The 23,540-nt window shown below is 36.9% G+C and overlaps 1 non-coding gene across 1 annotated transcript; it reads right to left on the minus strand.

The window, feature by feature from the left end:
• Nucleotides 1-1,325: 1,325 nt before the first annotated feature.
• Nucleotides 1,326-1,432, minus strand: LOC111723786. Its single transcript, XR_002772255.1, has one exon. It is a non-coding gene; the product is annotated as a U6 spliceosomal RNA (small nuclear RNA).
• Nucleotides 1,433-23,540: the final 22,108 nt, after the last annotated feature.

Raw genomic sequence — 23,540 nt, forward strand, 5'->3', positions numbered from 1 at the left:
TACATCACTCCTTTTGAGATTCCATTGCAATTCAGCAACAGATAATACCAATTCCAACTTTATAGTGTAACTTCCATTTTGTGGAAAGCTATTTTCATTTTGGCACATTAACTAGTACAATATGAAAATGAAAAATCCTAAAGTGAATGTGAAAATCTGTATACCCTCCAGCTGATTCTTCAAAGTTCGTTTCGAAATGTACTTGTTTTGTGATTCTCTCTCTCTTCAGTAGGAAAACTGTATTTACCAAACCGTGTAGCACATTCCTAGACAGACACAATAGCACTAAATCAGTCCCTTTAATGCTGGCACTTCCCTTACTTGAGAGTTTGGTTTTGAGTAGCCCTCCTTTCCTCACTGATAATGTAATGTTTAGAGTATCCAGTCACTGCCAGCAAATTTTAAGTCATTTTACCTAATTGCAGCGGAAACAGAATGATGTGTGGCTCTAGGAAGGCCACGTTTCCCAGCCTGCCTGACAATCAGTGGGATCATATGAGTATATTTTGGCTAATAGTATATGGATAGAAGTAATATATCCACATCCAGGCCTCACCCTTATCTTTCTTTGATTGTTGGATAATAGACGCTCAGAATCCAGGGAGGAGTCTGAGATTTAAGAGGGGTCTGAGCATAGATGGATGGAGCCTGGGTCCAGGCATGACTCTGCAGAACAGAGTCATCTCACATTTCCATCCCATATCTGATGGCCCCAAGACTGAAACAGCAATCCCTCTTGTGTTAAATTGCTGAAGTGCTGAGACTGTGTTTCAGCAACTGGGTTTACTTAACCTGAGTAGTAATGGTAGCACCAGAGTGGGGAAGGCTCCAACCATACTCCTTAGGAGTTCCACCAGCTTTATGTAATATAGATACATGGCCTCTGTACATAGGAAAGCATAACTGAAATGTATCTGGACACTTATTCCCTTATCTCAAAAATATGTTTTCATTAAAAAATGTAATAGATACATAATAGTCCATATTTATGGGGCATATGTGAGGTTTTGATATAGGCATATAGTGGGCAATGGTCAAATCAGGGTAACTGGATGTTCGTCATCTCAAACATATATCATATCCTTGTGTTAGGAACGTTCCAATTCCACTCCGTTAGTTATTTTGAAACATGTGATAAATTATTATTAGTTACCTTGCTATGCTGCCAAACACTAGATCTCATTTCTTGTGTGTTTTGTACCCTTTAAGAATCCTCTCCTTATCCCCCTCTTCCCCAGTACCCTTCCTGGCCTCTGGTAACCATCATTCTATCTCCATAAGATCAATATTTTTAGCTCTCACATATGAGTGAGAACATGCGCTGTATAAATATGGAACGCTTCACAAATTTGCGTGTCATCCTTGTGCAGGGGCCAATGTGATCGTCTCTGTACCGTTTCAATTTTAGTACATGTGCTGCCGAAGTGAGCACTCAGAAGTATTCTTGAGTGGTCTGTTCCAAGCCTTGGATAAGTTCAAGGGATACAATAATGAACTGGATCGTGTGGCGCCTGTTCTCATGGAGCTTACAGTCCAGAAAGTAAATGGTAACCAATGCATCACATGTACAAACACAAAATTATAACCAGGATCATTTCTGTGACACAGAGAATCATGATCCTATCATGCATAAAAGTAAAAGTATTTGCCTTACTTAGGGAGGCACCCACTATGCTGAGAGGGGTAAATATGCAGTGACCACAGGAAAGTCAGATGGCATGAGACATGACAGAGGGCCAGAGTGTGTAGGGCAAGTGAAGGAAAGTAGGGTAAGACAAGGAGAGATGAGAACACAGTGACCAAACTGGGTCAAAGCAAGCATTTTACTCTTCACCCGGATACTAAAGAATCAGACTTGCCTTTTTCATTTTCCAAAACACAGCTCTGGCTACATTGTAAAGGAATGGATTGGACCTGACTGTGTTCCAGTATGTACACAAAGCAAGCGTGTGATAATATGAATACCCTACCCACATATTGTATACCCCTTTATTTATTGTGTAAAAGCTGTTCAGCATTGAAAACATAGATGATTGCTGCTTTGCCAAACTCTTAGTTACTTCTAATTTTGTCTCTCTCTCTTTTTTTTTTTTCATTTACGAGTTATAGATTATTTAGTTGTTCAACCTGATAAGTTTGAGACAGGAGACATTTGTCTTGGGCCACTGACAAGATCTGAAGCCAAAGACGTGGCAGGGAAATATGAGGGTTTTTGAAGTGAGATTTTTGCCATCAGCAGCCCGGCACCCCACCTCCTTTGGACAGCTCACTCATTCACAGCAGCCATGCAAGAGGACTCCCCACAAAAGGCATTGGGTTGCCCTGACTCTGACTATGTAGAATGATATCTTGGTTTCTCCATGGAACTTACGAAAGATTATGCCCAAAGCACAAAGGAGAAAGAACTCCTAGGCTTCCCTCTCTAATTTACCCAGATTTCTGACGCTGATGTCCATCGGTCTCAGACTGTCTCTTAATCCCTGAGACAATCATCTGTTGACAGTTTGAGCCTTTTATGTAGAATGTTTTCCCTTCTGTGTCTGGAAACCACTTGGACCTATGATTAGGCAATCATCTTGGGATGTTCCCCGACCTTCTCTGGGCTCTAATCTCATTTCTTCCCTTGTGATTTGGGCTGCGGAGCCTACAAACACACCCTCTCAACCACACACACATCGAGGGCAGGTTCACACTGGCTCCCTGTCCTCCACACGTGAGAGGAAGAGCTGGATGCTCAGCCCTTTGTTACCTTTTATTTTTAGACAAACTTCACCTTTGCAGAAGCAACCCATATAGGGAATGCTGAATAGAACCCCCTGTCTTGAGATACTTCTCAAAAACTTTTTCCCTGTAAGAAAGGACGATTGGTTGCAAATAGTCATTTTCTAAGATCCAATTGTAGACCTTCAAAGTCGGCCTGTTAATTTGGTGATATTAACTTTTGAGTCACTTGACTAGTCAGTTTAGGAAGCAACAATTCTCTTAAAACTCTTTATAATTACACTTGGACAAGTTTGTGCGTAGGACCGCAAGTCCATCAGCTTATTATAACCATGGTGCGTTTCACACACCATCTTCATTATCTTGAGCTAAAGAAGAGAGCACACACTCCTCTGTGGGTAATTTTAGATTGGCCACTGACACACTCTGCAGTGTTTATAAAGAAAACAAAACTTGGATGTTGGCCCTTTTAATTATAACTGGCAGAATTGCTACACCCAAAAATCACATAATCTCTTCACCATACTATATCTTTGAAGACATCTGCTTGCAAAGCAGTAACAAGGAACTTGAATTCTAAAAACAAACTTTGTACTAGATTGATTGGTTTGGCGAGCCACGCTTCTGAAGTACTGACGGATTCTGAAAGATATATTCCTGAACTTTAAGAAAAGTTTAAAATATGCTATAATGGAGCTACTTCAGATTGTCCTTGCTCTGGACATGCAGATCAGAGATAGAGACCCCTATTTTATTGCTAAGGAAAGTCTACTGGCCCAGTGGTAAATGCCATAACTTTCACTTAGTCATTTCTGTATTTTTGTTTTGAATTTCCTAATGACCATCTATCTAGCCAGTGAAACAGTGGCCTAGGTTCAGTGCACCATTTTTCCTGGGAAATGATCACCCCATAAATTGCTATGCTGTAGTTGCTTTATTTAATATTTGGAAGACAACTGTGAGCACCCAACAGCCCACCAGAGGACGAAAGCTGACCTCTGACATTGTCTTTGCTCTTCATCAAGTCTGTACCTTTCTTCATGTAGATTTGCGACATGATCTGAATCCATCTTTGAATAATCATGATCTTAGTTACTTAACTTTGGACAGATCATTTTGTGGCTTTCACACTTCCTAAACTCATGGTACTCTAACCTGAAAGATAAAATGTGTGTTGTGAAGGTGAGTGAGAATCTTTCTTTTCATGGGTGATTTGCACATGTGTATTTGAATTAACAGTCTGGAAAAAAACCAAGGCAAAGCCTGACTCTGTTGCTAAAATAAATTTGCCTACATCTTATGTAGTCACTTCATTTATAAGGTCCCAACCTCCTTCCACAACTTAAGCAGGAGCATCTGTTTCTTCTTCCTTAATGCGATGTTTTCTGGAGCCCAGGACTAGTTTCTAAACACCAGCGTGACTTACGAGGGCTTGTTGGAGAAGTGAATGCAATCCCATTGTGCTCCCTTAGTTCAACCGAAGTGACTAACCAGCTTCAACATTTAGAATATCCAATGGAACAAATATTTACTTCTCAGTTAGTAAGTTTATTTTAAAAAAATCTTTATCCAAAATTACTTATCTGGTGGTAATGCTTTAAACATTGACTATATACTATTTTAGATAAAGTGACTTTTTTCTGATGTTAAAAATTACATGTGTAAATAGGTACATTGCCTAAAAATGATAAAATTGTGTATATAATTTTTAAATGTCAAAAGTGCTCAAAAAGCTCTACAGACGTTGACATTTGTTGTCATTCTAACAGTGATTTTATTAGTCCAAAGTATTTGTTCCAAATACTTCTGAGAAGTGCAGAGCAAGGCCAGAGTGCTGAACTATTAACTCCTTATGGCAGGGGAGTTTTTAGGTTCCAGTACTTCAGTTACAGTTTGGATGTATGTTGTTTTGCTCAGATACCCCCTTCTTGTAAATATGTGAGACAAGAAAGTTAATAATTTTGATGCATACTGAAAATTTCTTCGTGTAGGTAGCACAGGCTCAGGAAACATTATTAGAACTAGCAAACCACTAGGATGATAGAAAGTGTGAAAGTGAAAATAAAAAAGATTACAGCATGAAGAATGATTTATTTTAACGGAGCTAGTTTAGCATTTCCACTTTGTATATTTATGGTGCAGTTATTCAACGTATTTCCTTTTTTTGATAGGTCATGTTAGGGAGATTTTGGCTGAAAAAAATCACAATAGGTGAGCAAATAATGCAAGAGAAAAATAAGACTAGCCCGTGAAGATGCCATTCTAGAACTTTCTATTACCAGGGAGTAAAACAAGCTGCTTCAAGTGAAATACATTTGGGGAAAACCTCAGATTCTTAGGACTTCCACAGAACACTGTGGGACAAAACACTAGCAGGGGTTTCTAATTAGAAGAGTTATGTAGCATGTGCTAAATCTTACTTTCTTTAGAGTGTATGGCTTGATGCCCACAGATAGACGTCCCAGTTTTAAGTTCTGGGCGATTTATATGCAAGTCTGTCTTACAGAACGAGACTTCCAAGGTGTTTACATGGGCCAGGTAAAATGTCAATCATCAAGGGAGGACAACTATATGTGCATGCATGCAAAAGAATTTGTCTCAAAGGTTGCTGACCCACAAAATTCATCCTAGGCTCAGAGCTAGAAAAGCCTGCGACTTCTGCACAGCTCTCTCAAATGAGAAGGAAGCAAGCATGGCTGCTCTTTGATTCTCGTAGGAAATGTAAAGATGTAATTTCTGCAGTGAGTAATGGTACAAATGAAATTATGTTTATTATTATTTTATTCATGGCATTTAATTATAGAAGGAGATGGGTAGTCAGATAGCAAAACAGCCATAAACAAGGGAAAGGCCCCTCTGTCCATTTTAAATGGATGCTCTAAAACAATTGGGAAGAACATTAATAGAAAGCCCAGCTAAAAGACAGACTCCATGAGCATAAGTGTTCACTTGGGATTCGTCAAATAATGGACCGTTGGCCTATTTTTCAAGCCATTTCTCTGCAGAAACTTGGCATTTGATAGGATTACCTTTGGATTTTTATTTTTTTTTGGTCTGAATCTCTGTGATGCCGCAGATTGTCATCTTTTGATTTAAAGATAACAGAGCCAAACATGTGAAACTATTCTGTACAGAGTCAACCTGTGACTCATAACCAAATATCAAAAAAGATTTTGTCTACAGTTTGCTTTCTTACCTCACTGTTGTAACTGAAATGATCAAATGACTAGTTTCCATTATAAACATCATATATTTATTTTATAAAAAAGCTTGACATTCTTTAGAGATGAAATATAATGGTGTCATAAACCTCTGAGGTGATTTTTTCCCCCTTAAGACTCACAGTATTTTCTGATTATTATAATTTTAATGCAAAAGTTTCACCAAAAAAAAAAAAAAAAAGGCGAATCAAGTTTTCTTAAGCATACTGTTGAACAATTAAAAAAAAAAAATACCCGAGCAGGGCAGATGTAGATAAAATCAAATTATGAAGCAATGGAATTGGATAAAGGAACATAAACAAAACACACCTTAGAGTTGGCTGTGCACTTGACCATTCAAAATATACTTAATAAGTTTCCAAACATGTAAGTTCTAATTTTAAAATTAAGCCTTCCAATTGCCAATTCCAAAAACTGTAATGAGTTTAGAGTGGCCTTTTTATTATGCATGGTTTTATGTCTTTGGATTTCAAAATTACCTAGCATGCATTTTCAACTTTGTTACAATTTCCAGGCTGTTTTCATTTCTATTTAAAAAAGGCTAAACAGTAAGATGTACCTCTGCTTTGCATTCTAATTGCACGTAACTGATTTGCACAGCAGAACAAAAAACTCATTTTCAGATTAAGAATCGTGCACCAAGAAATAATTACTATTCTACTAGAAAAAATATTTTCCCACTTTCTCCCCTCATTTATGTGAACTGTTTGCCATGTTTCTCCCAGGTTACTATCTCTTCCAGACCACCATGCATTGCTCTTTAGTGACTAAAATAATACAAATAGAAACAAGGAACATGCAATTGTTTTGACTACATTCTTCTGCTTGCAACATAACACTTGCCTTTTATTATTTTATCTTCAACAATCAAGGGGTGACTAAATGGTTGCAGGTGGTGATGAAAATAAAAGCCATCCATCATTATTTATTAGGCATGAAAAAGATACACAATAATGTAATTTAATCTCAGAGCAGACAATTATTTCCACATATTGATAATACAATGTGAAAACTGTCATGAATTCTAATATGATATTTTGGCTTTATTGGTGCGCCAGGCCAGCATGACAAATAATGAAATTGTATCAAAAAGGAAAAAAAAAAGGTAATTATGTGCATATGTCAATATCATGTGTAGAAAACGTATCACCAAATTTTTAAAGCTTCTCATTACAACTTGACCAATTCAAAAGTCTGAAGTGGAGAAAAGTACATTCTTAGTTTCACTATTTAAAACAAAATATATTACATTTGCATCACAATCTGGAGCCTAAGTAAACATCAACAATATGTTTTATCATATAAAATTTTGAGAACTAGCAGTCTGCTAAAATATTGCAAGAAATATATACCTTAGACTCAAATTTCTGACGTGTTCTTTAGTTCACGTTAGTCTGGTAAAGGTTTGCAGATGAGAACTCTGTGATCTCTGCTTTGGGCAGCACACACGTGACTGTTCAATGCAGCAAAGAACACACCTTTTAGCTAAATAAAGCAAGTGGTTGAAAATAAACATCTTTGGTGGGAAAAATCCTGACGGAGGAAATGGCTGGTCAGAAAAAGTGAAGGCTAGTTTCTTGTTTTGTTAAATGATTTCTATTTCTCTCTGGTTGCGGAACTCTTTCTCCAAACAGGACCCGGTTGGAGAAAAATAGGATAAGAGAGAAACAGACTAGCAGTTTTGATCTCTGTAGATGGGAACTAAAGGCATTCTCCAACTCCTATTTGAATAGATTTTTGTTTCTGTAAAAGAGCAATCATGATTAGAGACTTTCTGAGTTAGGAACAAATGAGATGGGTTTAAAGTACCTGTTCTTCATACAGTACACGCACATCCGTTCTACAGCGTGTACACACAGCGTGCGCTGTACTCTCTTGGTGACTAATTTATTCACAGCTCACATATAGATTACAAATGCATTATTGGATTAGATAAGCGACCTCCTCTTAGAAATTTGCCTTCTTGAATTATTAAGAAAGGAAAATATTTTAAGTTTGGCTTTGAGTGGTGGGCAGGACCTGGGAGGAAAAGTATCTCTCAGTGATCACAAGACTGTGACCATTCTGGGCTGGGAGAGAAAATTTATATAGCATGTGGTTACTCAGTTTTATAAAGGGAACCTAAGAACAAGTGTAGGCACTGGTTAGGAAAAACAAATGAAAGGAATAATTTAAAAAGTCAATAAGCCACAGGAAATCTGGAGACTGTTTAAAAACACCTTATTGGAAGCCCAGCAAAAGTGTGTGCCAGAGATCAAAGGGACACTTGGAAATGTGGCCCAAGTAAGGAAACCAGGAAGATCCGCAAACTATGGCAGGTCAGGTGTGAACAAGAATGCAGGCGAGCCAAGAGAGAATTCAAGAGGACCTTGCAAGTGACTCCAAAGCTAATAAAAATGTTCTTCAAAATATATCCATGGCAGGAAACCAAGCAGAGAACTAACGGGCTGATCAAGTGACCCACTCTGGACAGAAGGGATATTCTTTTTGGAGGGTGGAAACTCTTCTGACTATACTAAAGACTATTTATCCATTCATTTGTTCCTTCAGTCATTCATTTGTTTCACTTATTCAATCATCCATTCATCTATCTATTTATCCAGCCATTTAATCATCTGTTCATTCAATAGAAAAAAATCACAGAATACTCAGACTTCGGGGTCTGTACCAAGACTACACAAATATAAAAGTCATTAATTTATTCATTTACTCTCACTCAGCCATTCACTGATTATTCATTGAACAAAAAATATTACAGAAGGTCTATCATGAGATAGACACCAGGTTAAAGAATATATCAATATATAAGGCATTTGTCCATTCAACAAATATTTAGAGGTGTTTAGCATTGGTCTAATTTTTTGAGATAAGTTAGAGAACAAAAGAGATATCCCTGCTTCTTTTCTGGCAGAGAGTAATAGTGAAGATAGGCAATATATACAATAAACAAATTGGAACTCAAAATCATTCATTTAGAATGAAAGTGCTATGAAGGACAAGTTCAGGTCCCGATGGTGGAGGACTTGTCCCAAATAGGAAGGAGCACCCTATTCAAGGGCCTGAGGGATAGAGAAGGGATGGGGGGAAGGGAGGAGAGAGAGAGAAAAGTAAGAGGTGAGGATGGTGAGATGGCACAAAGGTCACATCATCTGGGCCTTTGTAGGCTACATGAAGAACATTAGACTTGAGCTTAAAAGCAATAGGAAGCCATAGAGGATTTTAAGCAAGAGTGATGTACTTAAAAAGTTCAACACTTCTCTGTTCAAAAACTCTGCAGTGGTTCCCTGTTTCAAGCAGAGTAAAGGCTAAAGTCTCTGCAATGACCTACCAGGCCCTCCATACCTTCTCTGTCAGCTCTCTGACTTCCTTTTTTCTTACCTCTCTTCCCTGCTCACTTTACTCCAGGTACACTGGTCTCTGTGCTTACTGGCTATCCCTCCCTCCCTCTAAATAGCTAACCCTAGCCTTCTTCAAGTCCTTACTCAAATCTTACCTCATCTATAAATCTTATCTCAAGCACCAGGCTTAATATTGTAACTTCTGTGCCGTCTTACTTTTACCTTGCTTTGCATTTTTCTCCCTCATAGCAGTCATTATGTTCTAATATACAGTAGAATTCATTTATTATGTTTTGCATATGGTCTATATCTCTCCCTTCCCCTCCTCCATAATTGGAATATCCTCTCCATGAAGGCGGGAATTTTTGTGTTTTGTTTACACATTTATCCAATTAACTTATGTGCCTTGGACACAAAACTCAATAATCATTTGCTGAATAAACAAATTAATCAGGGCATTGGTCAACATGATCACACTGGCACTTTAAGAAAATTATACTGGATGAACAAAGTTCAAGAAGAAGAATAAGTTTGGAAGGGCTAAAGATAGATGTAGAAAAATAAGAGGCTACTTTGAGTGTATAGTAACAAGAGCTATAAATACATAGAATAGGGAGATGATGGCAGAAATGAAAGTAAACTGGCATAAGGCATTTTTTAAGATGGCATCATGAGGCCCTAGATTGGGTTGTTAAGAGTAGCATGCTGGACCTGGCTCACACTGGTTTGAAGACCTGAGAGTTAAATTTTCAAAAATTTTGTGAGTTGGCTATTAAAAATAGATATTATTAAAAATTAAATTATATGGACTTATAATTAAATATATTATATCAAAACAATGGTAATAAAAGTCATTACTTCTAATTATCTTACTACATTTTGCTATTATGTATGTTCTTGAGATTATTTATGCCTATTATATTTGTATGGTGAAATACTATTGGATGGTGTGTTATTGTGTAAATCTTTCTAATCCATGTTCAGTTATGTCATGTTGGTAGCGTGAAAGCAGCCATGGTGAAAGGATTTGTTTCTTGGTAATTGTCAAATGCTATAAATCAGGACTTGATTTGTTGTATTGCTGATTTTCTAGATTTAAGAAAGTGATGGAGAAAATGTTAATGATTCAGATTAAATTTTGAAATGTCTCACATTTTCATTGCTTAATATCACACAAAATTGAGAAAATTTTCTTCCAGTATGCAAAAATGATTATTTGTTTCAGCAAAGATGACATTCACATTAAGGACAAAACATATATCTTTGTTCTTCTCTTTTACCTTACTCCTTATTGAAAACTACCAACCAGCATATGTGTTAGAAATATTGCCATTCATTAGTTGCAATCATAAATTGACTATGGATCCAAGATTTTGGAAAAAAAGCAATGAAGCCATCTGTGAGGTATCAGTTGGCTACATAAAATTTACAATATGGGATATTATATATTTTATTATTTTTAAACTGTGTGATATGTGTCTTTTATATCAATGAAATCTATGATAAATCTAAACATATATGACACATTTTCCTTTTTAAAGAACTTGTTATTAAACAGGATACTGCCAGGTATATGGGTCAAGAGAGAAGGAATTGTCAAAGGTATGCCAATTTCTGTCTTGTTCAACTACCTGAAAGATGTTACTCATTTTTGTACATAGGGAATAATTAGATGAAAACTAGGTTTGATGCTGAGAAGAGGGAGGACAGGATCGTTGGTTACGTTGGGTGATACTGAGTTTGAGGAGATAGACCACAGGTCAGGTGGCAGTTGGATATAAAATGCTTGAACTCAGAAGAAAACACTAAGCTAAAGCCATTAGTTGAGTAATTTCTGTGAATATTAAGTAGTTGAAGACTTGAGAATGAATGAAGCTATTCTGAGTGTCTCCTCCAAATTGACTTCCAAAGCAGAGTTTGGAGATATTTGGGTAAAAGTGCTAAAGGCTTTATATCCTAGTTTTATTCAATTTATTAATTTATTCAACAAATTAACAACACATATTAATCAGGGATAAATGATAATCCCTAAAGAGATTGGAAATTTCTATCAGGGATATAGATCAAATACACATTCTTTTTCTTAGAGATAGGTATCTTAGTTAAATACATGGTGTCAAAAAATATAAACCACTCATGGGGACTTGTGATAAGTGGAAGATTGTGGTGGATACTACATATAAGTGAAATTGAGTATTTACATCTTAGTTACCAGTGATTTGAGTTCTGTTAGAATTAAGCAAATATTAGTTGATTACTAACATAAAATATATGGTTAGATCTCCAAAAACAGAATCTTTTTTTGAGGCCTTCATCTTAAGGCCTTAAAATGTACCATGAACTACCACTCCTAGGAAGATGGATAGATGGAACTTTCCCTATTCTTCTCACTTAAGAATAGCTAAAATCCCTAGACATTTATAAAATGAACACATGCTTCTGAAAGTGTATAAACAATGTAGACCAATTAGAGAACTTAGGACCCAGTGAACAAGATGAGGGTGAATTTCTTGAATTTCCTTTTGCGTCATGTATCTCAGACCTCCAGCTGAAAAAGCCAGCAATCCAGAACTACCAATGGGCACAGAGACAAAGTTTTAAAAAAGCAGCTCCAGACAAATGCCTAATCTCTTGTTAAGCAAGACAGAGAATAAGACAGCCTAATAAGACAGAAAAGTTTTAGAAAATAACTACTCTACTCTACCCAAACACCACAGAAAAAAAAATGTAGTCTCACTCTGTTCACACCAGCAAAGACCAAGTAGGGAGCTTGTATGTCTTCTCCTGTGAAGCTGAAATGAAGCTCTCCGATGCCACTGGGATGGTGGCAGAAAAGGCTGAGTAAGGAGCCCAGCTTTGGTTCTCACTGAAAAATAATGAGACATTCCCTCCTCCCCATTCCTGCTATGTGACTGGTGATCATATGGGGAGCCTGGATTTTCATCCCCACCCAGCAATAATGTAGACCCTAACACCACCCCTGGCATCAACAATGGTCAAGTGGAGCACATGGATTTCTGCCTCCATTTGGCAATAACAAGGTATTGCCTTCTCCCACCCTGCTGGAGTAGTACCAGAAAAAGCAATCTAAAAACAGAGGATTTACATAGATTGTGCCTTATAACATAACATGAAAATGTCTATAATTTAATTTAAAATCACTCATAGTAATAAGAACCAGGATGATCTAAATCTGAATGAAAGAAGATGATCAATATATGCTCATACCAAGATGACAGAGATGTTAGAATTATGAAAGATTTTTAGGGTGGTGCCTGTGGCTCAAGGAGTAGGGTGCCAGCCCCATATGCCAGAGGTGGTGGGTTCAAACCCAGCCCTGGCCAAAAAAAAAAAAAAAAAGAATTATTAAAGATTTTAAAAGAGCTGAGATAAAAATTCTTAATAAGCAATTAAAAAAATAAATGTGAAACAAAGAAAAAATATAGAAAGTCTTAGCAAATAAATAGAAAGTCTCAATAAAGAAATAGAAGATATAAAGAAGAACCAAGTAAGTATCACAACCAAAATAAAAAAATGTTGAGTACAACAGCAGGATGAACAGGACATTAAGTAGAATCAATGGTAAAACAGAACAATAGAGATTATACAATCTGAACAACAGAAAGAAAATAGACAAAGAAATTTTAACAGTCTCAGGCACCTATGGGACAATCTTAGAGATAAACTAAGAGAATTTGTTGCCAGCGTATCTCCTCTAAAAGAATGGGTAAAGGAAGTAAACAGAAAGGAAATGATAAGAGATGGAAACTTAGAACAACAACAAGAAATAAAACCATAATAAACAAAAATATGGATAAATACAATCATCTTTTCTTCCCTTGAGTTTTCTAAGTTATGTTTGATTGTTGATGCAAAAGTTATAATGTGTCTACTTTGGTTCTGAATGCATGCAGAGAACATATTTACACTTGATCTTAGCCAACAGGCTGATGAGCGATCAGAGGAAATATTTAATACAAGCACATTATAGACAAGGAAGGAAAAGGAAACTGAAGGGAGCTAAGGTTTCTATACTTTACTTGAACCGATAAAAATAACAATATTAATAGCCTGTGATAATTTATGTATATATAATGTAAAATCTAGAGAATCACTTAAAAAGCTAAACAAAAAGATACCGCTAGAACCATGATAGATAAACAAAAATGTTATCTGAGAATTGTTCAAGTAATCCATAGGGAGCCAGGAAGAAGAAAACAGGGAAGAAAAACAGAGAGAACCAACAGTAAACAGAAAATAAAGATACAGTCTTAAGGCCTAACATGCCAATAATTATTTAAATTACTGTAAATGGTTTAAATACTTGGATTAAAAAATAGAATAGATTAAAACAAACTTCTAATATAAAGATGCATGCAGATTAAAAGTAAGAGGATGGGACCAGGTATGGTAATTCATGCTTATAAATTCTAACACTTTGGGAGGCCAAAGCAGAAGATCACTTGAGGCTAGGAGTTTGAGACCAGCTTGAGCAAGAGTGAAACCCTCCACAAAAAATTAGAAAAATCAGCTGGACATGATGGCACATACCTGTGATCCCAGCTATTTGCTAGGCAGAAGGAGGAGGATTACTAAGCCCATAAGCTATGTTCACACCACTGCACTCTACCCTGGAGGACAGAGTAAGACTCTGTCTCAAAAAAAAAAAAAAAAAAAAAAAAAAAAAAGGAGAAGAAGAAAAAGTAGGAAGATGGAAATAGACATATCATGTGAACATGAATCATATGAAAACAGAAATAGCTATATTAATATCAGATAAAGGGTAAAGTGGACTTCAGATAAGAGAATTTTACCTGAGATAGAAAGAGATCACATAACAACCAATGTGTCAACCCACCAAGAAGGTATATGCACCAAACACAGAGCTGCAAAATATAGAAGCAAAAACTAATAGAACCCAAAGGGGAAACAGAGAAATCCAAAATTATAACTGGAAATCTCAACACCCTATTCTCAACAATTAACAGTAAATCTAGGAAGAAAATCAGCAAGGATATAGAAGAACTCAAAACCATCTGTCAACAAATTCTAAATTATACATGTAGAAACCTCCATCAAACAGCAGCAGAATGCACATTCTTTGTAAGTATCTACAGCATTGAGAGAGGCCAAAGAGAAGGAGGATATACCAAATATGGGCCATATCTTGGGCCATAAAATAAGCCCTCCTCTGCCCCGAATTTGAAAGATTTAAATCATATACAGTAGCTGAAGCAGTGTGAAGAGTGGAATTTTTAGCACTAAATGCTAGAAAAGAGGAAAAATCTAAAATCAATAATTTAAAAAAGCAGAATCGTTAGACAAGAAGAGAGAGAAAGTTCAAATCAATCTATGCTCCTACTTCAGGAATATAGAAAAGAAGAGCAAAATAAACCCAAGGCAAGAAAAAGGAAGGAAATGATAAAGATAACAGGAACAATCCATCTTAAGCAGAAAAAAAAAATAGAAAAATTAATGAAACAGTAAGGTAGTTCATGGAAATGACCATTGACAAGCTTGTAGGCAGAGAGACAGATAAAAAGAGAAGACACCATTTGCCAATGTAAAAAAATGAATCAGAGGATATCATTACAGATCTTGTCACATCAAAATTATAATAAGGAAATACTACAAGCAACTCCACACATATACATTTGACAACTTAAAACAAATTGGCCAAATCCTTGAATAACACAAACTACCACAACTCTCTCAATATGGAATAGCTAATTTAAATATTCCTATAACCATTAGGGAAGCTGCATTGTAATTGAAAAACTCCTCCACAAAATCCAGCCCCAGATGGTTTCAGTGAAGAATTCTACCAAACGTTTAAAGAAAAGTTAATACCAGTTGTACACAATCTCTTCCAGAAAATAGAAGAGAACATTTCTCAATTCACTTTACGAAGCTAATATTACTCTGATAATAAAATCAAAGACAACACATAGACCCCCCCAAAACCAAACAAAAACAAAAACCAGAGAATAATATTCCTTATGAATATACATGAGAAAATCTTTACCAAAATATTGTAATGGAAGTCTTAGCCATCATAATCAGGCAAGAGAAAGCAATTAAGGGTATACAAATAGGATCAGAGGAAATCAAATTCTCACTCTTCACAGATGATATGATTTTATAGCTGGAAAACCCCAGGGGATCAACTATAAAACTTTAAGAAGTGATCAAGAAATACAGTAGCATCTTGGGATCAAAAACTCACAAATCAAAACCCAAACTCACAAATCAGTAGCTTTTATATATACCAATAATAGTCAAGCTGGAAAAGTAGTCAAGGACTACCCTTTGCAGTTGTGCCAAAGAAGATGAAATATTTGGGAATTTACCTAACAAAAGACATGAAAGATCTCTATAAAGAGAATTATAAAACTCTGAGAAAAGAAATAACAGAAGATGTTGACCACTATGCCTAGCTATTTTTTAGAAATGGGGTCTTGCTGTTGCTCAGGCTGGTTTTGAACTCCTGACCTCAAGCAATCTGCCCACCTCGGCCTCCCGGACTGCTGGGATTATAGGTGTGATCTTACTAATTTGTTTTACTTCACTTGCCAATCATTTATTTGTGAGGTTACTGTGTACTAAGTTATTTAAAGTAGCACTGTCGGGGGCAGATGCAAGATGGCCAACTGGAGCCAGCTTTCCACAGAGGCTCCTGTCTAGAAGGAGAGTTAAAGGACAGAAGTTTAGCAAGTAAGCCATCCAGAAGGAGAGTTAAAGATGTGAACAAATGGAAAAACATACCATGCTCATGGCTAGGAAAAATCAACATTGTTAAAATGTCCATGTTACCCAAAGCAATTTACAAATTTAATGCAATCCCTATCAAAGCATTACCATCATACTTTAAAGATCTGGAAAAAATAGTACTTCGCTTTGTATGGAACCAGAAAAAACCTTGAATAGCCAAGACATTACTCAGAAATAAAAATAAATCAGGAGGAATCATGACTTCAAACTATACTATAAATCTATAGTGATCAAAACAGCATGGTACTGGCACAAAAATAGAGAGGTAGATGTATGGGACAGAATTGAGAACCAAGAGATGAATTCAGACACTTAACTGTCACTTGATCTTTGATAAGCCCATCAAAAATATAAATTGGGGTAAAGATTCCCTATTTAACAAATGGTGCTGGCAGAACTGGATGGTGACTTGTAGAAGACGGAAAGACTGAAACTGGACCCAGACAATTCACCATTAACAAAAATTGACTATCACTGGATAAAAGATTTAAACTTAAGACATGAAATTATATAGATTCTTGGAGAGAGTGCAGGAGAAACACTTGAAGAAATTGGCCTAGGAGAATATTTTATGAGGAGGATCTCCTGGGCAGTTGAAGCAACACCAAAAATACATTCCTGGGATCTGATCAAACTAACTTCTGCAAAGCCAAGAACACAGTAAGTAAAGCAAGCAGACAGCCCTCAGAACGGGAGAGGATATTTGTAGGTTATGCTTCTGACAAAGGTTTGAACCAGAATCCAGGGAGAACTCACACTTATTAATAAGAAAAGAACAAGTAATCCCATTACATTGTGGGCAAAGGACTTGAACAGAAGCTTCTCTGAAGAAGCAGCTTCTCTGAATGTGCATGGCCTACAGACACATGAAAAAATGCTCATTATCTTTAATCATCCAGAGCAATGCAAATCAAAACCACTTTGAGATATCATCTAACTCCAGTGATGCTGGTGGGAGTGCAAGCTAAACATCCCCTTTGGAAAGAAGTATGGAGAATACTTGGGGATCTAAAAGTAGAACTGCCATTTGATCCTGCAATTCATCTTTTAGGTATATATCCAAAAGACCAAAAATCATTTTATAACAAAGATATTTGCACCAGATTGTTGAATTTGCAGCTCAATTCATAATAGCTAAGTCATGGAAGAAGACCAAGTGCCCATCGACCCATGAATGGATTAATAAATTGTAGTATATGTACACTGCAGAATATTATGCAGCCTTAAAAAAGGATGAAGCTGGAACATATCCTGCTACCTCTTTACTTTTACATGGATGGAGCTGAAACATATCCTACTTAGTAAAGTATCTCAAGAATGGAAGAAAAAATATCTAGTGTACTCAGTACTATTATCAGACCAATTTGTAATCACTCACACTTGCATATGAAGAATAGATCACAACTCTGGTCCAAGATGAAGGAGGGAGGAGGGGGAGAGGGGAAGGGAGAGGAAGAGGTCAGATCAAGGGAGGGTGAATGGTGCATAATGCATTTTGGATCTATTAATATAGTGTATAAATGTCTTAACACATTAATTAAGTAAATGAGATGAGGTATATATTAACCAGTGTGATGTAAGCGTTCCTAATTCTATATGAAATCAGCACATTGTACCCCATAAATGCATTAATGTATATAGGATCTATGTGTGTTTTATTATAATTTAATAAAAAATAAACAAAATATTAGCAAATAGTATTCAGTAATATATAAAAAGAATTATACAATATGACCAAGTAGGATTTATTCCAAGGATGCAGAACTGATTAAATATTTGAAAAACCCATGTAATCCACCGTATTAATAGGCTAAGGAAGAAAATTCACACAATCACATCAATCAATATGCATTTGACAAAATCAACACCCAATGTAGTTTCTTAAATAGCTAAATATGTAACTACCATATGTCTCATTCATGATAAAAACCCTCAGAAAAAATGAAGTAGAGTTGCTCTTCCTCAACTTTATAAAGGGCACCTACAAAAACCATTAAGTCTATCACCCTTATAGTGCATACAAACTCTTTGTCCTAGGCCAGGAAGAAGCCAGGGATATCTGCTGTCCCTGTGTCTAGTCGGCATTGTATTGGAACTTCTAGTCAGGGTCATCACCCATCTAACTTTTGACAAAGGTACAAAATCAATCTGGGCTGCGGGGAAGATAGCCTTTTAAATAAATGGTGCTGGGACAAATGAACATCTGCAGGTGAAAAAAACGAACCTCGCTCCAAGATTCACAATTTATATAAAAATTAACTGAAAAAGGATTACAGACTTAAGGACAAAACTATAAAACTTTTAGAAAAAAAACAAGAGAAATCTTTGGGATCTAGGACAAAGAAAAAAGGTTTTTCACTTGACACCAAAAGTATGATTCATAAAAAAAATGATAAATTGTACTTTATCTAAATGAGGAGTGTTTAAGAGAAAAACGTGTTAAGGAGATGAAAAGACAAGCTACAGCCTTGGAAAATATTTGCATGCAAGCCACATATCTGACAAGGGACTTGCATTTAGCATGTATAAAGAACTCTCAAAACCCAACAGAATAAACAAAAATGAAAACAAAAACCCACCGAACAATCCAATTAGAACACCATTGAAAGACCTGAAGAGACATTTCACCAAAGAGACTATACAGATGGCACATAAACACACAATGAAATGTTCAACGTCATTAGCCATTAGGGAAATACAAATTAAAAGCATAATGAAACACCACTATCTATGTATCGGAATGGCATCAATAAAGCATGATGACAACACCGCATGCTGGTGAAGATGTGAAGAAACTGGACCACTCATAGTTGCTGGTGGGATTGTAAAATAGTAAAGTCACTCTGGAAAAGCTTGGCAGTTTCTTTAAAACACCAAATATGTAACTACCATGTGACTCAGCAGTTGCTCTCTTTGACATTTATTCCAGTGAAACGAAGATGTAGGTTCAGACAAAACCCTGCACACAGATGTTTATAACAGCTTCATTCATAATAAACACAAACTGGAAACAACCTATATGTCCTTTAATGGGCAAATGATTAAACAAACTGTGGTCCATTTACACCATGGAATACTACTCAGCAATAGAAGAGAAGGAACCCTTGAAAGAGAAAGAACAACCTGGATGAACCTTCAGAACATTAGGAGGACAAAAAGGCCAGTCTTGAAGGCTATATACTGTATGAGTCCACTTATATTACGTTCTTGAAATGATAAAGATTGCAGAAGTAGAGAATGGATGAAGAGCTGCCTTATTGAACTCTGACAGGTAAGGTTGGATATTTACTCCTCTCACTGGTGAAGTTGGATATATATATTCTCCTTATTTCTGGGCCCCCTTGCAGTTATACAGGGCCACCTGCATAGTTATGGCCAATGAGCTGTGAGAATAAGTGATGTATGTCACTTGTGGTCTGGTGCATTTAAGAGTTCATGTGCGAATTTTCTCTTTCTGTGTCAACCTTGGTGTCATATACTGATATGGCAGTGTCGTGAGAGGGACACTGCTAGTTTGCATTAGTAAGTGCATGAGACAAAGATGCCCTGGAGCTGCTCAACCCACAGTGGCCTTTTCCTAAGCAAGAGATAAATTTTTATTTATGTTTTTATTTTATTTCTTATAGTTTCAGGTTAATCAAGGGTACAAAGAATTAGGTTACAATGTTTGCATTTGTTAGGTAAAATCCCTCTTATAATTGTGCCCTGCCTGCTCGGTGCCTGTAGCTCAGTGAGTGGGGTGCCAGCCACATACACCAAAGGTGGTGGGTTCGTGCCTGGCCCGGGCCTTCTAGACAATGACAACTGAAACAAAAAATATGGCCGGGTGTTCTGGCAGGCGCCTGTGGTCCCAGCTACTCAGGAGGCTGGGGCAAGAGAACTGCTTGAGCCCAAGAGTTTTGAGGTTGCTGTGAACTGTGACGCCATGGCACTCTACTGAGGGCAAAATGGTGAGATTCTGTCTTCAAAAAAAAAAAAAAAATTGTGTCTGCCCCCAAGAGGTGTGCCATACACCCTAACATTGTGCCCACTAAGTGGGAACACACCCATCCCCTTCCCTGCTCCCTCATACCCTGGCCCCCACTTTGAATTGATTTGAATTTTTCTCTTATGTGGGTAGTAGATTGTCTACTGTCTTCATGTTAGATTTGAGTATATTGGATTCTTGCTTCTGATGGAGACTTTACATCTTTTGTATTAACCTGGACAGAGCTGGATAAATTTTTATTTTATAAACACATTGAGAGTTCTAGATTATTTTTTACCACACCACAGTCTAGCCAGAATGAGCAATACAGAAACTAGTCCTAGAGATAAGTACCATAGGATCAAAACCCTAAAATATGTGGCATCACCTTGATGTTTTTGTGAAAGGAGAAAGTGAACTGACTGTTCATTTCTTGGGGGTGGAAGATACAGTGGAAGGAACAATTAAATCTGCTCTCAAGAAAGAATGGGAAGTTTGGGACTTTGAAAGAAGAAGCCCAAAATGTTTTGAAATTAGTACGAGTGGGAGAAGAGAATCGTAAGCTATCCAGACAGCTAATCAATACTTGATTTCATATACCTACCACTATGTTGCATTGGAAATAGAAAGTCTAAATGGGATTCTTTAGACATAGCCTCAGAAACTAAGCTTGAAGGATGATAAGCATCTACTCAGACATAAATCTGATTCCATACACATTAAACTGAAAGAGTAGAGGGAGTTATTTAAATAAGTCAGTGTTATCACTTACCACAGAGGAATTTTGTTTTAAAGTAAAGATCTTTTTTTTTTTTTTTGAGACAGAATCTCAGTATGTCACCCTTGGTAGAGTGCTGTGGCATCATAGCTCACAGCAATCTCAAACTCCTGGGCTCAAGTGATTCTCTTGCCTCAGCCTCCCAAGTAGCTGGGACCACAGGCACCCACCACTATGCCTGGCCATATTCTCGTTGCAGTTGTCATTGTTGGTTAGCTGGCCCAGGCCGGGCCTTGAACCAGTCAACCTCAGTGCATGTGGTTGGTGCTTCAACCACTGTGCTACTGGCACTGAGCCTAAAGTAAAGATTTTTTTTTTTAAATTATACATGTTCAATAAACAAAAAGAAATAGCACATTTTAGTAACACGGAAGAGGAAAGAGTGGTACATGGGAGAGAGGCAGACATATCCTGGTGTTCAGAAGGGAAAATAACAAGTTCAAGATGGTCTAGAAAAAAAATTGATGTTAATCATTAGTAAAATTTCAAATGGATTGTTCAATAAAAGACACGAGGACTCTTACCGGATTTGAGATGATACAAATTTGAAAGGATAGTCAGTATTTTGGAAGAATGAGGCAAAATTTGAAATTACTGCTAGAGAAAATCATTGACATAAAACAGATTTATAAGCTAAAAATTAAAAGATACAAATATAAATCTTTCTAGATGACCCTCTCCTCCAATAAATTAGCACAAAATAAAAGCTATTTAACATTGTCTCATATGAAAACTTTAAAATGTTATCTGTCTCATATTAAACAAGCCCCAAATATTTTGTTGTGAATTAACACGTATTTAAAGCACCCTTGAACAGAATTAGTAGAATTACTGTCCATGGTGGAGAACATAATAGTCTCTTGCTATACAGAGTGTGCTTGAAGACATACATCCAACTGTGGGATATTGGCAAGCTGAGGGGGAATTTCAATTCCCAGCAAGGAAAAAAAGAACTTTCTAATAACTGTTACTCTCTAATAACTTAGTTGGTAAGTGTTTTATTCCCCAGCAGAGGACCCATCTCCTCCGATCTTAAAGCAATATATAAAACAGATATAAACATAGCTACCCTCCTTGAATCAACCTCACTCTTTGGCTTTGCTTCTGGATGAAATGACTTGAGGGTGCACAGCGTAGTCTAAGGTCAAACTTCTCTTTGTTCTCTGGGTCCCATATTCTGTCAGTGATGCTGGTTCTGCAATTATGCTTTTTCTTTCCTTCACCATTATTTTGTTCCTTTCCTTTGGTTTTGGTTTATTCCCATCAACAAACAAACATGGTCCAATGTCAACCTTCTTAATCCACAACCTTTGTTCCCATGTCCCCCTTTACAAACAACCCTATTGCTCTACTCTCTTCAAGGGAAAACTTCTTAAGAGTTACTTATGGTCACCCTCTCTCTTATCTCATTTTTTTTTTTTTTTTACACCCATGCACATTGGGCTCTTGCCAGGGTGGCCATGACCTTTGAGTGGAAAAATCCATTATCTTTTCTGTCCTCTTCTTACTTGACTTCTCAAGCAGCATTTGAAAGGGTGCCTTCTTCCTTCCTTCTTGAAGCATTCCTTGCCCTTGGTGTTATTGTTGTTTTAAAGCTCTATTCATCCGATTTTCTGTACACTGTACCGACTTCCTGTCAGACTATTTTCATTTGTTCCTCCTCCTCAGTTCATTTAGTCTGTAATTGTTGAAATGATCCCTGTTCCTAGACTTGAACTCTCTTCTATCTTCACTCCCTCCTGGACAATCCAAGTTCCAGCATTAATTATAATCAATGTGTCTAATGATGCTCAATTTATATCTCTAGCCTTGACTTCTCCTCTAAACTCTTTTTAGACAGCTAACCTAATTCTCAAACTTAGCATGAGTAGTTCAGACTCTTTCCCTTTGTGAACCACTTCCCACCATGGTTGTTCCCATTTCAGCAGGTGGTACCTTCTTCCCTCTACTTGATGAAGTCAAGGTGTGATGCTTGATTCCTCCCTTCATCTCAGGCCTCATCATCAGCTTTTCCTCAAAATACCTCTCCATGAAATCTCGTTCTAATTTTTCAGTAAACTTGTACCTTCTAGGCTGGATAAGAGTTTCCCGAACTGCCCAATTAGCACTCTAGCTTACTTACAATCCCCTATCCACACAGTTGTTGGAGTGATATTCAAAAAGCTCTTGGGAGGTTTCCTACCACATTTAGAAAGAACAATCCAGGCTTGGTGCCTGTAGCTCAAGAGGCTAAGGTGACAGCCACATACACCAGAGCTGGTGGATTCAAATCCAGCCTGGGCTGGCCAAACAGCAGTGACAACTACAACCAAAAAAAAAAAAAAAAAATAGCTGGGTCTTGTGGTGGGCACCTGTAGTCCCAGCTACTTGGGAGGCTGAGGCAAGAGAATCTCTCTCTCTCTCTCTTTTTGTACTTCAGAAGGGGTGCTTTATTCTTTTTTTTTAATTTTTTTATTTTTTATAGCATAACTGTGTACATTAATGCAATCATGGGGTACAGTGTGCTGTTTTTATATACATTTTGAAATACTCTCATCAAACTGGTTAAGATAATCTTCATGTCATTTTCTTAGTTACTGAGTTAAAATATTCATACTATGCTTTTAGAAAGATTCACTTGTACCCTTGTAAGATAAACCATAGAGGTGACCCCATCAATCTCCCTCCCTCTCCCCATCCACCCCCCTCACCTCCCCCTCTCACCCCCTTCCTATATTCTAAGGCTATAATTAGGTTATGACATT

The sequence above is a fragment of the Otolemur garnettii genome, unplaced genomic scaffold (assembly GCF_000181295.1).
Source record: "Otolemur garnettii isolate 467f Iridium unplaced genomic scaffold, OtoGar3 scaffold00015, whole genome shotgun sequence".
NCBI lineage: Eukaryota > Metazoa > Chordata > Mammalia > Primates > Galagidae > Otolemur > Otolemur garnettii.